This window comes from Colletes gigas, unplaced genomic scaffold (assembly GCF_013123115.1).
Source record: "Colletes gigas isolate AHSC1104 unplaced genomic scaffold, ASM1312311v1 Colletes_gigas_Sc00042, whole genome shotgun sequence".
NCBI lineage: Eukaryota > Metazoa > Arthropoda > Insecta > Hymenoptera > Colletidae > Colletes > Colletes gigas.
The window spans coordinates 754,553-775,005 of NW_025106671.1; the positions used below are offsets into that span (position 1 = coordinate 754,553).

General features: G+C 37.4%; 1 protein-coding gene across 2 annotated transcripts in view; it reads right to left on the reverse strand.

The window, feature by feature from the left end:
* Positions 1 to 20,453, reverse strand: part of LOC122402964 (polypyrimidine tract-binding protein 2) — a 548,137-nt gene that overhangs the window by 490,658 nt on the left and 37,026 nt on the right. The window contains exon 3 of one of the 2 annotated variants that reach the window (XM_043406200.1): positions 12,382 to 12,551. The exons of the other annotated variant lie outside the window; for it this stretch is intronic. The gene's annotated coding sequence lies outside the window, so the exon portion shown is untranslated. The remainder of the gene's footprint in view (positions 1 to 12,381; positions 12,552 to 20,453) is intronic. 2 annotated transcript variants of the gene reach the window in all.

The window sequence follows — 20,453 nt, forward strand, 5'->3', positions numbered from 1 at the left end:
CTTGTGAGCTAACCTAAAATACAACTTAATGAATAATAGCACATCCAAGAACTTTCTACAATGTCTAACAAGGCTATACAATAGACTACAGCTTATCTGAGGCACTAGTAACCAACAAAATAGAAAACAAAAATGCTATTCTAAACTAGGAATATTTTTAGTAACTTTTGTATTGGCATAGAGAACTTTTTTGTTTTCTCTGTTGTTTCTTCTTGAAGATGAATGAAAGTTTATTATTCATGTTAACTAGGTGTAACAGTGTCATTCTACAAGAAGAGTAGTGCCTGTGTCACAATAGAGCTCTACAAAGAAGAACTACCAACTTGTGAACTAACCTAAAATACAACTTAATGAATAATATCACATCCAAGAACTTTCTATAATGTCTAACAAGGCTATACAATAGGCTATGGCTTACCTGAGGCACTAGTAACCAACAAAATAAAAAACAAAACTGTTATTTTAAACTAGGAATATTTTTAGTAACTTTTGTATTGACGCAGAGAACTTTTTTGTTTTCTCTTTTGTTTCTTCTTGAAGATGAATGAAAGTTTATTATTCATGTTAACTAGGTGTAACAGTGTCATTTTACAAGAAGAGCATCGCCTGTGTCATAATAGAGCTCTACAAAGAAGAACTACCAACTTGTGAACTAACCTAAAATACAACTTAATGAATAATATCACATCCAAGAACTTTCTATAATGTCTAACAAGGCTATACAATAGGCTATGGCTTACCTGAGGCACTAGTAACCAACAAAATAAAAAACAAAACTGTTATTTTAAACTAGGAATATTTTTAGTAACTTTTGTATTGACGCAGAGAACTTTTTTGTTTTCTCTTTTGTTTCTTCTTGAAGATGAATGAAAGTTTATTATTCGTGTTAACAAGGTGTAACAGTGTCATTCTACAAGAAGAGTAGTGCCTGTGTCACAATAGAGCTCTACAAAGAAGAACTATCAACTTGTGAACTAACCTAAAATACAACTTAATGAATAATATCACATCCAAGAACTTTCTATAATGTCTAACAAGGCTATACAATAGAATACAGCTTATGTGAGGCACTAGTAACCAACAAAATAGAAAACAAAAATGCTATTCTAAACTAGGAATATTTTTAGTAACTTTTGTATTGACGCAGAGAACTTTTTTGTTTTCTCTTTTGTTTCTTCTTGAAGATGAATGAAAGTTTATTATTCGTGTTAACAAGGTGTAATAGTGTCATTCTACAAGAAGAGTAGTGCCTGTGTCACAATAGAGCTCTACAAAGAAGAACTATCAACTTGTGAACTAACCTAAAATACAACTTAATGAATAATATCACATGCAAGAACTTTCTATAATGTCTAACAAGGCTATACAATAGGCTATGGCTTACCTGAGGCACTAGTAACCAACAAAATAGAAAACAAAAATGCTATTCTAAACTAGGAATATTTTTAGTAACTTTTGTATTGACGCAGAGAACTTTTTTGTTTTCTCTTTTGTTTCTTCTTGAAGATGAATGAAAGTTTATTATTCGTGTTAACAAGGTGTAATAGTGTCATTCTACAAGAAGAGTAGTGCCTGTGTCACAATAGAGCTCTACAAAGAAGAACTACCAACTTGTGAACTAACCTAAAATACAACTTAATGAATAATATCACATCCAAGAACTTTCTATAATGTCTAACAAGGCTATACAATAGACTACAGCTTATCTGAGGCACTAGTAACCAACAAAATAGAAAACAAAAATGCTATTCTAAACTAGGAATATTTTTAGTAACTTTTGTATTGGCATAGAGAACTTTTTTGTTTTCTCTGTTGTTTCTTCTTGAAGATGAATGAAAGTTTATTATTCATGTTAACTAGGTGTAACAGTGTCATTCTACAAGAAGAGTAGTGCCTGTGTCACAATAGAGCTCTACAAAGAAGAACTACCAACTTGTGAACTAACCTAAAATACAACTTAATGAATAATATCACATCCAAGAACTTTCTATAATGTCTAACAAGGCTATACAATAGGCTATGGCTTACCTGAGGCACTAGTAACCAACAAATAAAAAACAAAACTGTTATTCTAAACTAGGAATATTTTTAGTAACTTTTGTATTGACGCAGAGAACTTTTTTGTTTTCTCTTTTGTTTCTTCTTGAAGATGAATGAAAGTTTATTATTCATGTTAACTAGGTGTAACAGTGTCATTTTACAAGAAGAGCATCGCCTGTGTCATAATAGAGCTCTACAAAGAAGAACTACCAACTTGTGAACTAACCTAAAATACAACTTAATGAATAATATCACATCCAAGAACTTTCTATAATGTCTAACAAGGCTATACAATAGGCTATGGCTTACCTGAGGCACTAGTAACCAACAAAATAAAAAACAAAACTGTTATTTTAAACTAGGAATATTTTTAGTAACTTTTGTATTGACGCAGAGAACTTTTTTGTTTTCTCTTTTGTTTCTTCTTGAAGATGAATGAAAGTTTATTATTCATGTTAACTAGGTGTAACAGTGTCATTTTACAAGAAGAGCATCGCCTGTGTCATAATAGAGCTCTACAAAGAAGAACTACCAACTTGTGAACTAACCTAAAATACAACTTAATGAATAATATCACATCCAAGAACTTTCTATAATGTCTAACAAGGCTATACAATAGGCTATGGCTTACCTGAGGCACTAGTAACCAACAAAATAAAAAACAAAACTGTTATTTTAAACTAGGAATATTTTTAGTAACTTTTGTATTGACGCAGAGAACTTTTTTGTTTTCTCTTTTGTTTCTTCTTGAAGATGAATGAAAGTTTATTATTCATGTTAACTAGGTGTAACAGTGTCATTTTACAAGAAGAGCATCGCCTGTGTCATGATAGAGCTCTACAAAAAACAACTACCAACTTGTGAACTAACCTAAAATACAACTTAATGAATAATATCACATGCAAGAACTTTCTATAATGTCTAACAAGGCTATACAAAAGGCTATGGCTTACCTGAGGCACTAGTAACCAACAAAATAAAAAACAAAACTGTTATTTTAAACTAGGAATATTTTTAGTAACTTTTGTATTGACGCAGAGAACTTTTTTGTTTTCTCTTTTGTTTCTTCTTGAAGATGAATGAAAGTTTATTATTCATGTTAACTAGGTGTAACAGTGTCATTCTACAAGAAGAGTAGTGCCTGTGTCACAATAGAGCTCTACAAAGAAGAACTATCAACTTGTGAACTAACCTAAAAGACAGCCTGATGGATAACAGTACAACCAAGAATCTTCTACAATATCTGATGTAGACAGGGATTGTTGTTTAACCAAAGCAGTTGAACAACAATAAAAAGAACAAAAATGTTATTCTAAACTAGGAATATTTTTAGTAACTTTTGTATTGGCGTAGAGAACATTTTTGTTTCTTTTTGAAGATGAATGATAGTTTATTATTTGTGTTAACTAGGTGTAATAGTGTCATTCTACAAGAAAAGCATCACCTATGTCATAATAGAACACACCAAACTCATCAGTATCGTCTCTACAAAGAACTACCAACTTGTGAACTAACCTAAAAAACAACCTGATGAATAACAGCACATCCAAGAACCTTCTGCAATATCTAATACAGACAGGGATTGTTCAAAATAAAGAACAAAAATGTTACTCCAAGTTACCAATATATTTAGCAAATTTTGCATTGGCATAGAAAACTTTTTTGTTTCTTTTTGAAGATGAATGAAAGTTTGCATTATTATTCATCTTAACTAGATGCAACAGTGTCATTCTACGAGAAGAGCATTGCCTGCAAGACATGACCAAGTCTTAATCTGAATATCCCCCCTACAAAGAACTACCAAACTTGCGAACTAACCTCAAAAACCAACCTGATGGGTACCAACCAAGAACCTTCTACAATATCCGACAAGACTACAATTTACCCGAGTCTCTAATAAGCAACAAAGCAGTGAAGCAACGAAATAAAGAGGAAAAATGTTATTCCAAGGAATATTTTCAGTAAATTTTGTCCTGGCACGGTATCGTGGACGCGGAGTCGACGAATTCCGAACACGTTCACGCGTCTCGATCACGTTGCCGGCCGACTTGCCGCGATAACGACTCCGGCCGTGGTAAAAGTGCACGGGAGATCCCCGGGCGTCTCTGTTCAGCGGCGCGGGGTTTCCCCCCTTTCCGCGGAATGGAAATCGGCCCAGCATCGATTACGATATCGCCGTGTCGCATGACGGAACGACCGCGCTGCCCGGCACAATACGCTAATGCGACATATTGTTCGGCTCCGCAAAAATTGCCCCTCGTTACACGACCCACAATGCCGCGCGCTGGACGAGCCACTGTCCCATGCTTCCATGGAACGTTGCCGTGAAAATTATAGGAGCTGCTCGGACCGCGCTAGCCACGTGTTAAATCTAAATTTCTGTGAGAAATGGAAAATACGGTGGGAGTGTATCGTCGAGGTTCTCAGGTCTGCGTTGGGGGAAAAGACAAGTATTGGGAATTTGAGGTTATGGGTTATGCAACTAAATACCACAGTACTTGGAGTAATATGTAATGTTTATTTTAGGCTAGAAGAGGCCCTGCTGGAGAAGGTGAGTGGTGAAGAATGAAGTGTGTTGCATGGTGGCTTTGGAAGCTCCATGGAGATATTGGAATTTGAGGTTATGCAATTAAATAACACAGTATTTACTTGGAGTAATATGTAGACTCTATTTTAGGCTAGAAGAGTCCTGCTGAAGAAGGCAAGAGTGAAGAGTGAAGAGTGAAGAGTGAAGAGTGAAGTGTGTTGCATGATGGCTTTGGAAGCTCCATGGAAATCGAAAACAGAGTTCTGAGAGAAATGGAAGGCCCCAAGCATTAGAAATTGAGGTTACGCAATTAAATACCACAATATATACTTGGATTAACATGTGATCTCTATTTTAGGCTAGAAGAGTCCTGCTGAAGAAGCCAACAGTGAAGAGGTAAGTATGTCGATGGCTTTGGAGGCTCAGAACAAAGGTCTACAACCATCCTCCCCTAAATCCTCCATGTCTGATGCCAGGATCTTGGATTCACCTCAAGCTAGCGACATAAAAACGCTAGACACTTATGTGCGCCCATTGTTAATTCCTAATAATGAAGAGAGAATGCCGTGGCGCTCGCAATTAAGTAGGTAACTCGTCCCCCGCCAGGTTGTACGGTACAATCGGGGCAACTTGCGGCGCAAGAGTGTTAAATTAATTACCACTCCGGCTGCTCCCGTAGTCACAATCGTTCCTGGCAAAGCACGGGCAAGAAACAGCCTCGATCAAAGCAGTCGTCGCCCCCCCTTCTTTCGAGCGGTTCGACGAGATTAACATCTCAGCCGACAGGCTTGTTAACGCAACTTGCATCCACCGGTAGGCAGAGATGTCTCCCGGTGGGGGGGGGGAGTACAAAATACACGTTATTTGGATTTATCGCAAAGGACGAAATTCTTGACGTGCTGCAAAATAGAGTTCCAAAGGATTACTGCCGCGATAACGACGACAACGAGGCCGATGGTATAACGAGGCGAACAGGTGCGCCTCTGTACACGCCGATGAAATAACTGAACGGCGCTGGGGGTCGACTGGAAGGGAGCTCAGGAACTTTCTTCATTATTCCAACAATTAGCGGAACCCGTATTTCTTGTCGTGTGTTTGGGGGGGGGGTAGATGCTAGAAGGATCGTGGAGGCCTTCAATCGTTCTTGCCTCGGCGGGGCGACGCAGCTTTTCGAAAGTTAAACGGCGCGAGCAGTTTGAATTGGTCTCGAGCCTGACGAACACGCTTTGTCGTCGGCCAACGAACTGGGACCGCGCTGCTGGCCCTGCGGGGATTATCCTTTGATTTACTGGAAACTGATTGTTACACACTTTCCATTGCCAAAGCATTTGTTATTTACCGCCGGTAAAACGTTGAGAGCCATGTAGAAGTCTGTTGCTTCAAGGTTTTTAGAGCGTTACGGTGCATTTCAGTATAAATTCTACTAATGTACTATTCGCTAACAATGGATAGTTAAAGGGAAAATAATAATATAAATTTTATGCATAAATCTTGCAAAATTGAGTTACATTTGAGGGGGGTAGGTTTGCTACCTATCATTAGAAACCACTGCTTCTCAGTGTGCTCAAGAAAACACTTCAGTTCACTAATTATTATAGACTCGCTCAAATGGAGGTATTGGTATCCTAATTAGCAATATAATTTGGAATACTTTAAAAAGGTGCGTCTTTCAAGATGGTCGTGATTCAAAATATTTGCTGTGTGCGTTGAATTCTCATGAATTTGTCGTCGACCAAAGATCCAGCGTTTGACGATGACAAATATTTAAAAAAAGAAAAAGCTCCGCCTTTGATACCGGCCGACTCTCTGATAAATAGGAAAAAAAAAAATATTCAACCCGCAGCGGCACGTTTCACATTTCAGTAGAGAAATTCCCGATACGGGCGGCAAACGCGGAACTACGCGTTTGATGTCACCATGAAGCGAGTTCTGACGTTGAACGGCTTCTAATCGTCCGGGCAAGTTGTTTTTGTGCCGGCGCATATGCCTGGGCCGCGTCGAGCGAAAGAAGCAAGGCAAAATCAACAACCCAGAACCATTCACCGAAAGTATTGGATAACGAATCCTCATTAAGCCCAGGTTAGGCGGCTTAGGTTGACCTAGTTATTGCCAGAAAAGGAACAAATGTAATAGAATTCCTACACAATATGACTAATTGTACCATAAGCGTTAAATTGTAACTTTAATAAAAGCACACATGGTGTGTCTAAAGGAGTAACGAGACTGATGTCTTCTTTCAGTATTTGGAGTGTCATTTTGCTACTTGAGATGTATAGTCCTACTCTCCAGTAGAAGTTTGCAGGTCAATTGAGACAATTTTTGGAAGAGTAAATTAGTTTTTGGTGGGGAAAGGTATTCCTGTGGTTTCTAACCTCCCAAAACCTCACAGATTTGAGTCCCATTTGACTTGTTTCTCTTTCCAAATATAAAACATTGACTCAACAACTGAAAACAGTTTCAATGGAAGAGTTCCAGCATTGTAAATTGGAGTAGGAGTGTCTAAACAGTAATGGGACTGATTTCTTCTTTCAGTATTTGGGGAGCACTATATGAGTGTCATTTTGCTACTTGAGATGTATAGTCCTACTCTCCAGTAGAAGTTTGCAGGTCAATTGAGACAATTTTTGGAAGAGTAAATAAGTTTTTGGTGGGGAAAGGTATTCCTGTGGTTTCTAACCTCCCAAATCTCAGAGATTTGAGTCCCATTTGACTTGTTTCTCTTTCCAAATATAAAACATTGACTCAACAACTGAAAACAGTTTCAATGGAAGAGTTCCAGCATTGTAAATTGGAGTAGGAGTGTCTAAACAGTAATGAGACTGATTTCTTCTTTCAGTATTTGGGGAGCACTATATGAGTGTCATTTTGCTACTTGAAATGTATAGTCCTCCTCTCCAGTAGAAGTTTGCAGGTCGATTGAGACAATTTTTGGAAGAGTAAATTAGTTTTTGGTGGGGAAAGGTATTCCTGTGGTTTCTAACCTCCCAAATCTCAGAGATTTGAGTCCCATTTGACTTGTTTCTCTTTCCACATATAAAACATAGACTCAACAACTGAAAACAGTTTCAATTGAATAGTTCCAGCCTTGTAAATTAGAGTAGGAGTGTCTAAACAGTAATGAGACTGATTTCTTCTTTCAGTATTTGGGGAGCACTATATGAGTGTCATTTTGCTACTTGAAATGTATAGTCCTCCTCTCCAGTAGAAGTTTGTAGGTCGATTGAGACAATTTTTGGAGGAGTAAATAAGTTTTTGGAGGGGGAAAGGTATTCCTGTGGTTTCTAACCTCCCAAAACCTCACAGATTTGAGTCCCATGTGACTTGTTTCTCCTTCCACATACAAAACATCATCTCAACAGCTGAAAACAGCTCCAATAGAAGAGTTCAAGACTAGCAACACCTCCTCCAACCGTTTAGAGCTTCTCAAGAGCTTTGAAGGAGACAATGTAAGTTCATCAATAAGTGTACTATAAAATCAATGCAATATATAACCTGTTTACAAAATCTCATTATTTTTTAGGCACACCACACATGCTGTCCTCGTTCCAGACCTTACAGAAGTGGCCCACCGTTGGTGTTTTCGATAACTGGGGCTGGATTATTAAATTCACTAGGATGATTATCGCATAATCCCTTTTGGCGTACCTGGGGGAAGGTATCGAGCACATGGAGAGGGCACTTTTGGTTATTAATTAAACGGTGTCCTCACAAAGGCTTCCCCGTTGCCTGAACGTGGCCTGCGTCGGCTCTCTTTATCCCAAGGATGCGTCTACAGTCGCGTAACGACATCCTCCTGGATAAAATGACGAGCAGGACACGTTTGGTCAATTAGCTAATGAGAAATCAAAAGGTATTTAAGGCGAATCCTTGTGAGAAGGACGTGTACGCCCCAGGATACGAGGATACAGTAAACAGTTTACTGGGTGCACCGGCGCGTTGAATATTAGCAGAATATCGTGGCCAGTATATTGTAAAGGGTGAATGTTTAATTATGGCAACATGTTTGATACGCGTCAGCTGTTGTTGACTATTGATAGTTAGAAATAATAGAGGCGCGCGTTGTTTCATATAACCATGAATAATGGAAATTTAGCCTCATTTTGGGAACTTCGATTAATGTGAATTTTGAAATGAAGTACCCGATAATCGGACTTAAGCCGGGTATTAAATTGTGAATCATGCGCCATTATATTTATTCGCTTGGAAATTTATAATCCGTACGGAACGAGTTTATGAGATATTCGTTCTCGTATTTCAACGGATTTCGTCGTTGATCCGCGCTCGAACCACCCTGCTGAAACTCGAAATCCTAAGTTCGGTGGCTGTCGTGGTGATAAAAACCACAATTCGTTGACAAGTGTATTTGGAAACGTCCAAGAAGTATATCTACCTTGGAGGATGCAGTGTTTGTCTCAGCCTGAACGAACAGAAGCTCATTAGCCATTACTTTGAACAACGCTGGGGAACAAACCATTGAAAAATGAAAAGTTTGGATGAGTTTCCACCTGCTGTCTTTCGACGAGAGGCGAAATGGTAAAAAAAAATGTGAAGAAAGCGGGCTGGAAACGGCGTGGACGTAAATAATCAGCGGAAGTTGTGGAAAAGGATACTGTGGGCCCTGCAATCACGGGGAGTGGCCGAGTTTCTCTAAGTTCTACATAATGTTTGCAGTTTGGCTCCGTGTCCTTTACGATTGTGTCGGAGGATGTGAAGGAATTCACTTCTTACGAGGAATGAAAAATTTTAGTCCAGTCGGGGGACGCCATATTGCTTTTATAAAACAGAGTAACTTACCTTCCTTGAAGTGTAAACATGCGTTCTCAATTTCCTGGACGAGGGAGAATACTGTTATGCAAGTTTAATAATTAATTTGTACTGTTTTGGAAATTAACAGGTTGCGAGCCAGGGTTGATTAGAGTGTTTCATAATTCATGGTGCAAATTTAGGTCAGATAAATAAAACATAAATAAAGGATAAAACTGCGTGGAAGACTTTGTGTTTGAGAATATTTAAATAACTGATTATTACTAGACTATCGATGTTTATGGAAATATGTTTCTAGGAAATAGATCAATGAGTGAAACCTAAGTGGAAGTTTGTTTTGATCACTAGAGGCACTTAGAAATACAGTTTTTATTTTGCATATGTTATGTATGTTTATTGCATTTAATTCTTACGTGGGCTTCTGAACATCTATTTCAGTATACTAATTCATTGTATACGATAGTCATGGCAGACATGACAACATAGCTATTTATACAAAATCACTATTTTGGTGAAGAATATGTGGAAATTCCAAAAATATTCGAAAAGTTGATCCTTGACGCCGCAAACTGAGAAAAACCCCATAAAAATGGTCGAATTTTCAAACAGCCATAACTTCTACAATAGTGAATATATTTCAATGAAACGTTTTTCTGAAGTAGTGCTCCTAAGCACTTACAAAAAAGTATTAGACAAAATTTCCGTAGCGCGTCAAACAAATTTATTAAAAATGAAAAACAAACTTTCAAGAAAAATCGACATTTTATTCCCTAAATTTTTCGACGAGAAAAAAAAAATGTCAAATCGTTCTGGAAAAATTGTTTTCGGTTCCAAGGGTCAAGTACAATCATTTTTGGTGAATAGACATATCCTCGAAATCCTACCCACTTTCGAGAAAAAAATTCGAAAAGGTGTGAAATTTTTCGACAATATTAAAAAATTTCAAATCATACCAAAAAAATTATTTTTGATTACGGGGATCAATAACAATTATTTTTGGTGAAAACACATACCTTCGAAATCCTACGCATTTTCGAGAAAAAAATTCAGGAAAAAGGACAAATTTTTCGGCAAAATTGAGAAGTTTCAAATCGTTCTAAAAAAATTATTTTCCATTGCGGGGGTCAATTATAATGATTTTTGGTGAACAGATAAACCCTCGAAATTCCACGCATTTTCGAGAAAAAAATTCAGAAAGGGGGACAAATTTTTCGATAAAATTGAAAAATTTCAGATCATACTAAAAAAATTATATTTAGTTTCAGGGGGCAATTGTAAGCATTTTTAGTCATTAGACATACCCTCGAAATCCTACGCATTTTCGAAATAAAAAATTCAAGAAGGGGGACAAATTTTTCGACAAAATTAAAAAATTTCAAATCGTTCCAAAAAAATTATTTTCCATTGCGGGGGTCAATTATAATGATTTTTGGTGAATAGACCTACCCCCGAAATCCTACCCATTTTCTAGAAAAAAAATTCGAAAATGTGTGAAATTTTTCTACAAAATTAAAAAATTTCAAATTATACTAAAAAAATTATATTTAGTTTCAGGGGTCAATTACAAGCATTTTTGGTTATTATACATACCCCCGAAATCCTACCCACTTTCGAGAAAAAAATTCTAGCAGGTACTGAAATTTTTAGACGAATTTAAAAAATTTCAAATCATACTAAAAAAATTATATTTAATTTCAGGGGTCAATTACAAGCATTTTTGGTCATTAGACATATCCTCGAAGTCCTACCCACTTTTGTAATGTTGAGGGTTCGTTCTCAGCTTATAAATTGACTTTAAATGTACTCTCAATCTCAACTGAATTATTATAAATGGCAAATGAAAATCAGCTTTACTTCAAAGCATTTAAAAAATAATGAATTAATAACACTAATAATCAAATAATTCACCTATATTAATCATTAGTTTGGCCTTGAGGAGGGCCTCAGAGGCCCCAACAACCACATTAATATTATCAACTAATTCTTGATAATCAAATATTATGTTCAAGTAATACAATTTTTTCAACATAATTTGGCATATTATTGACATACATTTGACACATTTTATTGCCATAAACATCCACAATTTAGTTACTAAAAATGGCTGCGACAGAGCTCTGTTGTGACCATTTGCGTACATCCGTTCCTGCGTTTCTTAAAACTTTTCACAATTATTTTTTGCAGATTTGTGACAAAGAAGTCGTGAGTTTGGCGATACGCCAATGAAACTGCCACACGGAATCGTCTACAAAGCAAATCCCGATGTTGTATACGCGGCGCATCCCCAGATATAGGCAATCAACGTTGTGACGTTACCAGCACTAAGTCACAAAGGGAATCGCAAAGTGCGTTACTATTGCGCTCAGATTGGTCTCCGCCTCTCCAGATCGCAATATGATTCGCGGATGTAACGTTGCACCTGTGGGCTAGATTGCTCCCATCCCGGGCTATCTCAGAGGCTTCTCTGATTTCGAGGGATTCTGGACATTTCCCTGATAATTTCCATTTCACGTGCCGTATTCGACGTTGAACTAATTAAATCACTCCTTTAATCCGGGGAATGCACACGTGGGCTCTGGCATTTATTGCCTCCACACTGTTTCTTCAAATTACACTGATTTATCACTATGAACATTTGCGCAAATGCACTGTTTTTAGAGGACTCTGAAAATGTACATTTTATTCTGCATGATTCGCACAAGATTTCAGGTGATATGTGTATATGCATGCATCGTGCACATACAGGACATCTATACATAGAATTAATTTGTAAGAAACTCGAGCAGCTTTTGTGTATTTTTAAAGAAACTAAACATCGCATTTCAATTAATAGTCTGTTAATGTTACTGCTCCTAAAATAGGATTAATTTAATGTTTACAGAAAACGAAATATTTACAAGATTCAAGGAATGGTTCTACTTTCGGACAAAATTACGTACAAGGCCAGGATAAGTGTTGCTAATCGTAAATGAAATTGAACAAAAGGACTAAACATTACGGAAGAAGAATGCTTGCGAATGCACCAACAGTGAAAGTTCGATTGAGTATACCTTAAACTAATATTTCGCTGGAGCCGATAAAGTGCAAGCACACAGGCGGTTCAGTTTCTGTCTGCTGAAAACGTTCTTTCAAGCTGAAGGTAGCGGTTGAAGGGTTCCTTTAGAACGAAGGTAGAGGTTGAGTGGTTCTTGTTGGCTGAAGATAGAGGTGGAGAGCATGTCTGAAATTAAAGGGAGGAGTTGAGAGTATCTTTAAAATTAATTGGCGATAAACATGAACGAGATTTCGTGGGACAGGCTATACAAGATAGAAGTTAAAGGCTCGAGGCTGAAGACAGAGGTCTTCGTGGCAAATCAAAGACAAGTGTCGAGGCAGTCTAGCAAGCAAATGTATCGTGATGATCGACTCTGTGTCGTTTGGATGATGTTGACCCGGTAGGAAGCATCGTTGCTGATGTATCTCTGTACAAAATGGCGTAACGGTCCGCAAAATTACCTCTAAAACTTGAACCGTGAGAGCGTGCCTCCGCGATATCAATGCATTAGGAACGACAAGAAGGATTCCCGTGTAATGCCCCGGGAACTACGCGCTCCTAGCGAAAACGTGAGCCGGGCATCGCGTAGGGGCGGCGAACGGAAGAGGTCAGAGGTCGAGTATTACGTATTTAATACGCACCGAAACGCGCCACGGCTTTGTTGCGATCTGAGCCGAGTATTAGCAACGTGGACAAAGCGCAACAAAATACGACGCAAATTTAACCTGGGACCGGCTTGAATTTCCCATCGACCTACCACTCCCCGTCGTCCCTCCACATACACCCTCTCCACTCCCCCCCCACCACCGTCCTGACCCCCCTTCGTTCCCCTAACCTACGGCTACCGGGAAGCCCGAATTCGACAGCTCCCGTTGCAGACCTAATTACGCGACTCATTAACAATGCAGCCACTTCAAACGCCGGCCGCTTTCTGCCGTGCTTGATTATTATTAGCACGCAACAATGAGCGACGTTACAATGTTCGTCAAATTTTCGCCAGCCGGCGGCGTTTCGCCTGTGCGTGTGCCCGTAATTAAATGAACGACGTATGGTTCCCGTCTATTTTTCAGCCGCGCGGAATCACACGCGGCCCCACCCACCACCCCGTTACGAATTCAGACAACAAATCCGAGCGCGCGAATCGCGTCTGATAAACGATACCGGTTCCGCATCCTCTGTTGTCGAAATTGTATATTGATCGGCGCATTGTATCGGGCCGTAATGCGCGAAATATTGGCCCCGGATTCCTGTTGTTTGGTGTTTCGGACCGGAAGACTCCGTGACGTCTCTGGGAATCGTGGAACTTTCGAATGGCCGCCATTTTTGTTTGTTATGTCACGCGATAAGAAAGTAGTGTTTTACTAGGCTTTGTGGGAAGATGTAGTCATGTTGCTCAATGTGTTGGGATTATTGCAATTTATTACCAAAATTTTTGTTCAATTTTTGGACTAGGAGACTCTAAAGCATCTCTATGAATCGTGGAACTTTCGAATGGCCGCCATGTTTGTTTGTCAAGTCACGCAATAAGTGCGTTTATTAATGTTTTACGAGTCTTTCTAGGAAGATGTACACATGTTGCTCAACGTGTTGGAATTATTGTAATATATTGTCAAAATTTTTGTTCAATTTTTGGACTAGAAGACTCCAAAGCATCTCTATGAATCGTGGAACTTTCGAATGGCCGCCATGTTTGTCGAGTCACGCAACAAGTGCGTTCAATAATGTTTTACTAGTCTCTATAGAGAGATGTACACATATTGCTCAACATGTTAGAATAATTGAAAGGTATTGTCAAAATTTTTGTTCAATATTTGGACTAGAAGACTCATGAGCATCTCTATGAACCATAGAATTTTCGAATGGCCGCCATGTTTGTTCGTCGCTCGTCAAGTCACGCAATAAGTGCATTTACTAGTGTTTTATAAGTCTCTATAGAGAGATGTACCCATGTTGCTCAATGTGTTAGAATTATTGCAATTTATTACCAAAATTTTTGTTCAATTTTTGGACTAGAAGACTCTAAAGTATCTCTATGAATCGTGGAACTTTCGAATGGCCGCCATGTTTGTTTGTCAAGCCACGCAACAAGTGCGTTTATTAATGTTTTACGAGTCTTTCTAGGAAGATGTACACATGTTGCTCAACGTGTTGGAATTATTGTAATATATTGTCAAAATTTTTGTTCAATTTTTGGACTAGAAGACTCCAAAGCATCTCTATGAATCGTGGAACTTTCGAATGGCCGCCATGTTTGTCGAGTCACGCAACAAGTGCGTTCAATAATGTTTTACTAGTCTCTATAGAGAGATGTACACATATTGCTCAACATGTTAGAATAATTGAAAGGTATTGTCAAAATTTTTGTTCAATATTTGGACTAGAAGCCCCATGAGCATCTCTACGAATCATAGAACTTTCAAATGGCCGCCATGTTTGTTCGTCGCTCGTCAAATCACGCAATAAGTGCATTTAGTAGTGTTTTACAAGTCTCTATAGAGAGATGTACCCATGTTGCTCAATGTGTTAGAATTATTGCAATTTATTACCAAAATTTTTGTTCAATTTTTGGACTAGAAGACTCTAAAGTATCTCTATGAATCGTGGAACTTTCGAATGGCCGCCATGTTTGTTTGTCAAGCCACGCAACAAGTGCGTTTATTAATGTTTTACGAGTCTTTCTAGGAAGATGTACACATGTTGCTCAACGTGTTGGAATTATTGTAATTTATTGTCGAAATTTTTGTTCAATTTTTGGACTAGAAGACTCCAAAGCATCTCTATGAATCGTGGGACTTTCGAATGGCCGCCATGTTTGTCGAGTCACGCAACAAGTGCGTTCAATAATGTTTTACTAGTCTCTATAGAGAGATGTACACATATTGCTCAACGTGTTAGAATAATTGAAAGGTATTGTCAAAATTTTTGTTGAATATTTGGACTAGAAGACTCATGAGCATCTCTACGAATCATAGAACTTTCGAATGGCCGCCATGTTTGTTCGTCGCTCGTCAAGTCACGCAATAAGTGCATTTACTAGTGTTTTATAAGTCTCTATAGAGAGATGTACCCATGTTGCTCAATGTGTTAGAATTATTGCAATTTATTACCAAAATTTTTGTTCAATTTTTGGACTAGAAGACTCTAAAGTATCTCTATGAATCGTGGAACTTTCGAATGGCCGCCATGTTTGTTTGTCAAGTCACGCAACAAGTGCGTTTATTAATGTTTTACGAGTCTTTCTAGGAAGATGTACACATGTTGCTCAACGTGTTGGAATTATTGTAATATATTGTCAAAATTTTTGTTCAATTTTTGGACTAGAAGACTCCAAAGCATCTCTATGAATCGTGGAACTTTCGAATGGCCGCCATGTTTGTCGAGTCACGCAACAAGTGCGTTCAATAATGTTTTACTAGTCTCTATAGAGAGATGTACACATATTGCTCAACATGTTAGAATAATTGAAAGGTATTGTCAAAATTTTTGTTCAATATTTGGACTACAAGACTCATGAGCATCTCTATGAACCATAGAATTTTCGAATGGCCGCCATGTTTGTTCGTCGCTCGTCAAATCACGCAATAAGTGCATTTAGTAGTGTTTTACAAGTCTCTATAGAGAAATGTACCCATGTTACTCAACGTATTAGAATTATTGTAACTTATTACCAAAATTTTTGTTCAATTTTTGTACTAGGAGACTCTAAAGTATCTCTATGAATCGTGGAACTTTCGAATGGCCGCCATGTTTGTTTGTCAAGTCACGCAACAAGTGCGTTTATTAATGTTTTACGAGTCTTTCTAGGAAGATGTACACATGTTGCTCAACGTGTTGGAATTATTGTAATATATTGTCAAAATTTTTGTTCAATTTTTGGACTAGAAGACTCCAAAGCATCTCTATGAATCGTGGAACTTTCGAATGGCCGCCATGTTTGTCGAGTCACGCAACAAGTGCGTTCAATAATGTTTTACTAGTCTCTATAGAGAGATGTACACATATTGCTCAACGTGTTAGAATAATTGAAAGGTATTGTCAAAATTTTTGTTGAATATTTGGACTAGAAGACTCATGAGCATCTCTACGAATCATAGAACTTTCGAATGGCCGCCATGTTTGTTCGTTGCTCGTCGAGTCACACAACAAGTGCGTTCAGTAATGCTTTACAAGTCCCTATAGAGAAATACACACATGTTGCACAATGTGTTAGAATTATTGTAATTTATCATCAAAATTTATGTTGAATATTTGGATTAAAAGACGAACTTTCGAATGTCATGGCCGCCATGTTTGTTCGTTGCTCGTCAAGTCACGCAATAAGTGCGTCTAGTAGTGTTTTACAAGTCTCTATAGAGAGATGTACACATGTTGCTCAATGGTTAGAATTATTGTAATTTATCATCAAAATTTATGTTGAATATTTGGATTAAAAGACGAACTTTCGAATGTCATGGCCGCCATATTTGTTACAGTCATAGAAATTGCTTTTGAAAAGATACATATGTAGTAAAATTACTTTCTTTTTTACAGAACAAGATTTGGTTAAATCGGTAAAGCAAGTAGTAGTGGGTTCAAATCCCCAACAGAGTTTTTCTTTTTTTTTCATTTTAGAATGTAGAAATATATTTTATTTATTATGTGTATATGACATAAATATTAAAGCAAATGATTCTTAAATTTTCAATATAAAAAATTGTAGTAAATACAGTATTTAAAAATACCATTATATGTCACATACAGTTTTCTATATTAGTCATTATCAAGTAAATTCTGTATTGTCATTATCGACGCTTATGAAATTTGGACACATTTCAAATATAGAATTTACTTTCCAATGATTAATATACAAAAATATATGCAACATATAATGCTACTTAACTACTCTACTCACTACTGTTTCTTGTACTAAAAATTTAAGGAGTTTGTATCTTAATATTTATGTCTGTATACTGTAGAGACATTCTACTGCTAATTCAAATATTGGCGCCATATTGTTGGCGGTAATTTTCCGCGGGACCGGTAGGATGAAGGTTGGGTTAGTTGTTCGTCGACGACGCGAGAGCAAAGAGCGTCATTACAGTGAGAAAATTGTTATAATTAATAAATCAGGTGAAGCAGAAAGAAGAAATGTGAAAAGTCTATTTTTTAAGTGTATAAATAGTGTGTGAAAATTCACGGATGCCAACAATGACGTACAATATACACCAACTACCAAAAGCTGCATAATTCATCGCTCTACCGACTAGCCTACAACTTATTCCACAAGGTAAGTACAACTAATTCTTTTACTACGTGCGTAGCAAACTTTAAATAAAAATATCTCGGAAAACAAAGGCCCTTTATAAAAAAATCTACCAGAATTGTTTGATACTAGGTATATAAATACTGCAACTTGCACCTATCGTTTCAAAAGCAATTTCCACGAATGTAAGGTCCCTTTGTGAGTGTTATACAAGTCATTGCGAAGAGATTCAGTTGTATACAACGTGTAGAAATTATTAAAATTTATCATCAAAGTTTTTGTTCGATTTATGGTCAACAGAAAGGTGTCGACTGATTCAATTGTTGATCAACGCATTTCAATAAGAATATTGTTATAAAGGAAAGTGTTGCAAACTCCTCGATCACTACCTTCAGCTTCAAAGAACGTTTTTATCGAACAATTGATCCATTTGTACTTTCGTTTAATCAACCGTTAGAAATAAGGCGCCATTTGTTTCTGCGCCACCTAGCGTTCTTCTGACTTACTATTCTACCATTGTGTGTCTTTAGTCTGTAACGAAGCCTCGTGCTCATTGAAAGTGTGTTGCTGAGAAGATGAGTTTTGCTCATTCGAGCCCCCAGATTACTTCGTTTTTTTAATTCTTCGTTGGGTACGTATTATCAACGTTCAAGTTAAATCTTTGTTTGAGCATCAAACCGCTCGAAACTTGTAACGAACGTAGGACGCTGTCGAATTGGTTTGGCATCGAATACGAAAGCACAGTACCGAAAATTATCAGCGAAACGACCAAAATACCTGGAAACTAGAGAAGCCTCTGAGACAGCTCGCGTCGGAAGTAATCCAGTCCGCAGGTACAACGTTACATCCGGGGAATGATATTATGATGTAAAGAGGCGGGGACCAATCTGTACGCAATAGTAACGTAGTTCGCGATTCCCTTTGCGACTTAGGGCTAGTAACATCACCAGGTTGATTGTCCGTACTTGCGTATGCACCGCCTAGACAATATCGGATTTGCTTTGGAGACGATTCCGAGTGACAGTTTGATTGCAAGCGTCTCGCTAAACCCCAACCGACTTACTCGTCATAAATGAACGAAATATTCGTGGATGCTTCGCAGAGGCGTCCAAACGGTCGGGCAGTGAGACCGTAATTCGTAGTTCTAGAAACTTCTAAATTGATTTTCGATCACAGATTTCTGGGTACTTCAAATCCAGCGAGTAATAAAACAGAAATATTATTTTCGAGAATTTTGAAAATGTTTTCGTGAAAAATTCGTCGAATTTCAAGTATCAGGATAGAAAAACCGTGGAAAATGATTCCGTCATGCGATATCGTCCCTTGGCAACGAAACCTGTTAAAACTGCCTAAAAAAAACAGTAACAAACGTACCGGGAAAAAATTCCGCGTAACTCAAGCTTCAGAATAACGGTGTAAAAATAAAATAACAAGATTTTCGCGTTTCCAATCAATTTACAAACAATATTCGATCTTCTATGGTCTGATAACTGTTTATTAATGTTACATTGTTTAACAGGACCATGCAGACCTAGTATACAGTTAAGTGAGAGGTTAGCTTGCCCTTGAAATCCATGTTAGTTCGCTGCGTGGACCAGAGATGGCGTGCAAACTCACTAACAAGGAACCATCGCGAACGGTCCGGCTTCGATTTTGATGAAACTTTGTACACTTATAAAGCAGCCAAAAATAATCGACACGTATTTTTTTTTAGCTGCGGTAACTCGAGTTTAAGGGGTGAAACCACCCCTTGAAGTTTTGGCTCGAAACGGCTATCTCGAAAACGGAAAGACATACAAAAAAATTGTTAATGGGCGAGGTTGATGGTTTCTTATGTACAATAACATGGTGTTAAAAAATTAAAAAAAATACAATTTGTTTATAACAAAAAAAAAATTTATTAACTTAATTTTTCATTTTATTGAAATTTTCATAATGACAAAAAATGACGAGCATTTTATTCCAAATCCACTGGTACGCGATTTTTTAAAATTGCCTCCTACAGTTTTGCAGATTTTGATGATTTTATTATTTTTCATTCATTATGGTAGTAGCCGTTCTAACTTTGATTTTAATGAAGCACTGTAGGCTTGCACTACTTCTAGAGAACAAAATCGGGAAAAATACAAGAATACCAATTTGTTGATTGAGCCTTCGTTAAAAAGTTATTAAGAAATTAAATTAAAAAATGTCAAATCCTCCAGGAAAAAATTATTTTCGGTTGCAGGGGCCAATTACAATCATTTTTGGTCAATACATATACCCACGAAATCCTACGCACTTTCGAGAAAAAAATTCCTAATCGAAAATGTAATTTATGGCCAGAAATGTTGTCCGAAAATTTCATGCGGATCTTTAAAATGTCATAACTTCTGAACGGATTGAAGGATTTTAATTCTCAAAAATGCAAACGACGCGTATTTTAATCAAGAATACGTAGAAATCGCAAAAATATGCAAAAAGTTGATCCTTGACCCCGCAAAATGAGAAAAACCTCATAAAAATGGTCCAATCTTCAGACAGTCATAATTCCTACAATAGTGAATATATTTCAATGAAACTTTTTTCTGAAGTAGAGCTCATAGGTACCTACAAAAAAGTATTGGCCAACTTTTTTGTAGGGCGTCAAACAAAATTATTAAAAATGAAAAACGAATTTTTAAGAAAAATCGACAGGGCGTAGGTGCCTAGCGAAAAAAAAAATTTCAAATCGTTCTAAAAAAATTATTTTCAGTTGCGGGAGTCAATTTCAATCATTTTTGGTCAATATATATACCCCCGAAATCCTACGCACTTTTGAGAAAAAAATTCGAGAATGTGTGAAATTTTTCAACAAAATTAAAAAA